Source organism: Helianthus annuus, chromosome 3 (genome assembly GCF_002127325.2).
Source record: "Helianthus annuus cultivar XRQ/B chromosome 3, HanXRQr2.0-SUNRISE, whole genome shotgun sequence".
NCBI lineage: Eukaryota > Viridiplantae > Streptophyta > Magnoliopsida > Asterales > Asteraceae > Helianthus > Helianthus annuus.
The window spans coordinates 5,529,215-5,535,723 of record NC_035435.2 but is presented as its reverse complement, the minus strand read 5'-3'; the positions used below and the strand labels follow the sequence as shown (position 1 = coordinate 5,535,723).

The window sequence follows — 6,509 nt, the reverse complement described above, 5'->3', positions numbered from 1 at the left end:
GTATAAACCAAACCAATCATTTAACTTTATAATATTCTTGGACCATCTTTACCAATTTCTATAAACTAACAAATTTGAATTAAAAAAATCCCATGTCAAACCTTGCCTTTTTCTAATAATTAATTGTTCGGTCCGTTTTTTTTTAATCAAAGCCGGTCGAACCAGATTGTCACCTTGGATGTATCTAATAACATTCTTGTGTGTATATATCACCTTTAATATAAACAAACATGACGTTAGTTATGTATTACTGAATTAGTTACAAGTCGTCGATGAAAGGCACATCTTTTCGCCAACATTATGGAAGAGCCTTACGAATTGGGAGAAAAGTGCCTGAAAACAAATTTCTATGCGACAAAAACGGTTACAGAAGCGCTTATTCCTCTTCTCCAACTCTCTAAATCTCCAAGAATCGTGAATGTTAGCTCTGTCTACGGAGACCTATACGTAAGTAATCAACTCATTTACGCATATAAAAATATTAACAAACTTGCATATAATTCATGTATTAATTTCTTCTTGTTTTTAGTGGTTCCACAATGAAAAGTTGAAAGAAGAGTTGCTAGATATTGACAACTTAATTGAAGAAAGGATAGATGAGATAATCCAATGGTTTTTGAGTGATTTAAGGCTGGTAAGTTGCAAGAGAATGGATGGCCACTAACAGTCTCTGCATACAAAGTTTCAAAAGCTGCTCTTAATGCTTATACAAAGGCTCATGGCAAGAAAGCATAAGAATATTCTTGTGAACTGTGTGCATCCTGGGTATGTTATAACAGATATGACATACCAGACTGGAATTATTACGGTTGATGAAGGTGCGAAAGGTCCGGTGATGGTTGCTTTGTTGCCGGATAATGGGCCTTCTGGTGTATACTTTGATCAAACACAAATTGCTCCGTTTTCATCAACAAGTATACCATTTTAATAAAGCATTGTATTACAGGAATTGATATCATATGTAATGTAACAACGTTGCTTCTGCTTTAATTATTTCAGATTCTTCTTTAAACCTTAAATTTTGTTACTCTATATTGTCCATGTGGAGGATTTTCTTTATTGGTAATAATCAATAAATTAAAGATTGACTATATGACACACTCACTCTCATGTCATGTACACATGCACATATAACTATAAATAACATGACATATAATGGTTAAACAATTCTACAAGCATAAAGTCAATTTATAACATAAGATTTAATAAGTTTGCTGATTATTATTATTCATATTTAATTATCCAAATATACATTTCCACTGACGGGAATAGTTGTGTTATTTGATTGGTCAAAAGTGGCGGCAATCAATTAGATTTTTTTTTTTTGTTAAAATTACTAATACAAGCTTGGGGGAATAGCGTCAGGCAGCTGCCTGGCACTCCCTCATTAGACCAACCAGTTTATTATTTTATACCTATTTTAAAATTACGTTTTTTCCCCCAGTTTAAAATTACGTTTTTAGCCCAAGTTAAAAATATATTTACCCTTTTGCCCTCATCTCAAACTTACAATTTTGCTCTCGGTAAAAAATACGATTTTACCCTCAGCCAAAATTACGTTTTTGCCCCAGTTCAAAATAAAAATATGTTTTTCTCCTATCTAAAATTACGATTTTACACCAGTTTATTATTTACACCCACTTTAAAATTACGTTTTTCGCCTCCAGTTTAAAATTACGTTTTTGCCCCCAGTTAAAAATAAAAATATGTATTTGCCCCAGCTAAAACTTACGATTTTGCCCTTGGTTCAAAATTACGATTTTACCCTCATTTCAAAAATACGTTTTCGCCTCCAGTTCAAAATAAAAATATGGTTTTCCCCAGTTCAAAATTACGATTTTACCATCGGTTCAAAATTATGATTTTACCCCCAGTTAAAAAAAAACATAGTACTGTTTTTTTAATTGGTTGAGAATTATTCGGCCATCGCCACGCAACGCGGGCGGGGCATCAACTAGTGTATGTATATTATATATATATATAGGGGATGGTTCAAATGAAAACCACTTTTATTGTGAAAACTCGAAAACTAATTAAAAAAAAGCCTAAAAAACACACAAAAAAAAATTTCAATTTTTTTTATAAAAATCGCTGGTTTTTATATATAAAAAAAACTTTTTTTTTCAAAAAAAAAATTGTGTAGTGCACATGTGTAATAATACACATGTGTAGTACACATACACATGTGTAGTATTACACATGTGCACTACACAAAAAAAAAAAAAATTTTTTTTGAAATTTTTTTTATATATAAAAAACCTACGAAATTTGGTTTGCAAAAAAAATAAAAAAAAATTGTATGTTTTTTTTGGCTTTTTTAATTAGTTTTCGAGTATTCACAATAACTAGTAGTTTCATTTGAACCTTCCCCTATATATATATAGTGGAGGGTTCAAATGAGAAGAATTTTTTGTAAGAAGAAAAAAGAAGAAGTTTCAACCAATAAGAATGCTTCATTTTACTTCATTCAATATTTGCATTTAATTTTAATATAAGGGTATATTGGTAAACTTACATAAATCACTAATTTCTATTCTTCCCCTTTAATAACTAACTAAATTAAATTTGTAACTCCTTTTAAAAATATATACTTTTTCCAAAATTAAAAAAAACAACTTAATTTAAAGTGTAGAATAAATTACTAGTTGTGTAGGATAAATTACGAGTTGTGTAGGATATATTTCGAGGTGTGATGTGGAAAAAGTAGTTCAACTAATTAAACTAAAATTACCCTAAATTAAGACTCAAGTAATAAAAATCTAGACTCTTTAACTTGACTAAACTACTCACCGGCAAGTGTACCGGTCGACTCTAGCACAGAAAAGTAAGTCCGGATGTCGAACCCACAAGGACTCTAATGAATTACGTTAACGACTAAACTTAGACTAGACACTGACACGACTAAACAAATATTGTGTTTTGTGTGGGGGGGGGTTTACTAAAATCCTAAAATTGTGATTAAATTGAAATTAAATTAAGATACGAACGAAAGCTAAGGTTTTGTTTCAGATGAGATTAAGGGCTACCTAGACTTGAATCCAGTTTAACTACGAATGGACTTCTAACGGTTTTATTGTTGTATGGAGCCGGGATCGTAAAGTACTAAACCTTAAGGTATTTCAATGCTAAGACTTCCCGACCCTTCTCAGGAAGAAACCTAGGAAACCCTACAAGGCTGTTATGATTACCGACTGTTAGATTTCCTCTCAGTCCTCTAACGACTCTAAAAGTGCCCTAATACGACTATCTACCTCTCAGCGCGACAATCTAAGGCAATTCTAGGTTCTGACTTGGTTTACTAGACACAACTGCAATTAGGGAACTAATGTCGACTTCTCTCAAAATCTAAATCAGCTATATATTGCACCGCGACCTAATAACTAACCCGAGCCTCTCAGCGACAAGTTAAGCAGAATATTTACTTCTAATTGTATTTTAATTACTGTTTCTAAGGCTGTCGGCCGATTTACCTAAAGATTACCCGAACCCGCAAGGATGCAAATAATCAACACAGATCTATTATGTGATAAAGACCGTCACTAAAATCTATGTGAAACAGCAAACAATCCACAATCAAAAGTAAATACGCACAAGCACCAAATCAGAAAATCTAGAACACTTTACTTTCAAAATAAATCCATAATCAACTCAATAAAAACCGTTAAAAGATCCAAACATAAATTAAACCTTCATCAAATCTAGGTAGTATCTAAGTTTAGCCAAGAAACATGTTGTTCAAATCAAACAAAACAAGTTCAAAACAAGAATTCATCATAAAGTATTGAAAACGCGAAAATAAGGAACACCGGGAGATAAAACCCGAAAGATCTCCACTCTCACGATCCAAGCTTCAACCGGATGATTCCCGTTCGGCAAAATACTCCAGAATGCTCAAAATCACCTCCGAAATTCGTCCTAGGGTTTCTTGATTCGTATTCAGAGTTCTGTTCGGTTTCTTTTCCTTCAATCCAACAAAAACCCTAATTTCCTCCGGATTTCACACCCCTCGCGTGACGCCTAGGGGGGGTCGCGTCACGCGGCGCCTCCATTATATATTTTTATTATTTTTTATTCTTATCAGCTTCCGGCTCTTCCCGACGTGCGTACGAATCCCGATTTTCTTCCAAACTGCTCGGTTTGCTCGTTTTTCAACACTTTAAGCTACGGGACCTGAAATCAAAGCTTAACGTCAGCAGTATCGCAGTTCTAACCTAAACTAGACTCTAAACGACTGAAAATTGACCGAAATATACACTATAAACATATGTACTTTGCAGTACATCAAACATCCCCACACTTACTCTTTTTTCGTCCCCGAAAAAGAATTATGCAACGGAATCAGAGATAAATATCCACTTGGGTCGAAAATTATAGGTATAATTAATTAAAACCAAGGCTTGCGTTAGCTGCGATTGCGAATATACTTTATCCACTTTAAACCCGAATCCAATCCCAAACCCTTATCATGTGAATTTAATTTAAGTGCGGTCAATCCACCTAGGGTCTCACACTAGAATCAACAGTCCACCTACTCCCAACTCGAGCTTATAGGACTAAAAGAACGATCATTTGACCAATTCCTAACCATTTTATACCAAGATAAAGAGAGTTTGAAATCAAATCTATATTTTTTTCATTTTTTTTTCTTTTCTAGCTTGCTTTTTTTTTCAGATTCGTGAGACTAGACGATGCTTTCCCTAACCCAGCGGTATTCCGACTGTAGAGTCGCTATCCCCAATCACAGATTACATAGGTTTCGGTACTTTTATTCGGCAAGTCGATTTCACACATCCCAGAGGCATTCCGGCTGTAGAGTCGCTATCCCCAACTCGGATTACATAGGCCTGTGTTACTTTCATTTAATTTCTAGCTCACTTTTATTCTATTTTTTTTTCTTTTTTCAGCGAGATAAGATAAAAAAACTCTAACTATCTTAGCTTATAACGGCATCCCTTATACTATTTTTGCCAGTTTTAGTTTCCCATATTTCCCAGGCGAGAACCCACTAGCAGACCGACAATTAAGGTATATTAACTCAAAGGGACTTAGAACCAAAACCCGGGCCTATCCACATATCCCAAACTAGACGGAAACTCGGTTTATTTAAATCTCATATTATTATTATTCAAACCCAAGCAAAAATTTTCTTTTCTATCATTTTCCGCTTTATTTTGCAAACTTCTTTTTATTTCAAAAGACATTTTCTGATTTTTCAATTTTTTTTCTTTTTCAATTTTTAATTTTTTTGGATTTTTATAATTAAGACTCGATTATTTACATGTATCCCATCCCCACACTTAGAGATTGCATTGTCTCTAATGCAAGAACGAAAACACGACTCGACACTACCTAAAACTACGAAATAAATAACGAACTAACTAACTAGACTAGACGACGAAATAAAAAATAAAAATAAAAATACAACAACAAGAAGAAGGAAAACGCCTTAACTCAGTATGTGAGACTGTCACAGTGCCAGTCGTTTCCACATAGGCCCTCCAATACCGAACGTGCTCAGCAAACAATACCAAACTCTCTCTCACACGAACGGAAAGCGGCTCCAAATCATCAACCTAAAATCAACATAGCATACCAAACCAACTACTACAAACGTTCAACGTTCCAACATCACAAGTTCAAACAAAAAATAAAAATATAAATATGTCTGCTAATACAACCATATCGAATCTACCAAAACAGCATAAATAAAAAATAAAGATATCAAAGGATATATGCTGCTTCAGTCCATCCGCTCCATCACTCCTCATCATCCCCAGAATTCTCCTCCATCTGGTGAGTACCTGAACCGCCAGCCTGCTGCCAACCGAACTGACCACTGTAAGCATAACCACTCTGCCCTCCCCACTGGTCATACCCCGGGTACTGACCATAAACATACGGGGTCTGCTGATCGTTTCCATAAACAGGTGGGGGTAATAGTCCTGCAAAGGGCTGTGGTATCGGTGCACCTACTGACATACCCGACATCATGTACCTGAGCATATCATCCTGTCGGTGGTGGCTCTGCATGGTCCACTGGTGGTCAACCCGCATCCTGATGTCCATCTGATCCAACCTCTCCTGTGTGTAGTCAAAAGCAGCTTCGGGAGTGAACGGGTCGGGTCTCGGCGGTCTAACCGGCTGTGGTGGTGGGACCGCCCGCCTCTCTCGAGGTACCGGCTGTCGTGGTGGAGGAGCACCAACCTCATGGTTCCACTCTGGTGGATCCGAGTGGGTAAGAATACCTGCCAACTGAAGGTCCACAACACCCCAACGAACTGTAGGCATACCCTCATTCATCTGATCAAGCTTGTACTTTGTGAGGGCCCGAATATTCTTTGCCAACCTAGCTATGTAAGGGCCCATATCCATAGCAGCCCTTTTACCTCCCCGACGAGGCCTATTGAATGACGACGCGAAAAAACTAGCCAAGTTCCAGTTCCGCTTCTCCACCATACACATCAAGGCGAAAATATCTAGCCAATTTGCCTTGTTTTCCCCCGACTTTC

At 36.1% G+C, this 6,509-nt stretch overlaps 1 pseudogene; it reads left to right on the top strand.

Annotated features, from left to right (window-relative positions):
* Window positions 1–265: 265 nt before the first annotated feature.
* LOC118490112 lies at window positions 266–1,019 on the top strand (annotated as a pseudogene).
* Window positions 1,020–6,509: the final 5,490 nt, after the last annotated feature.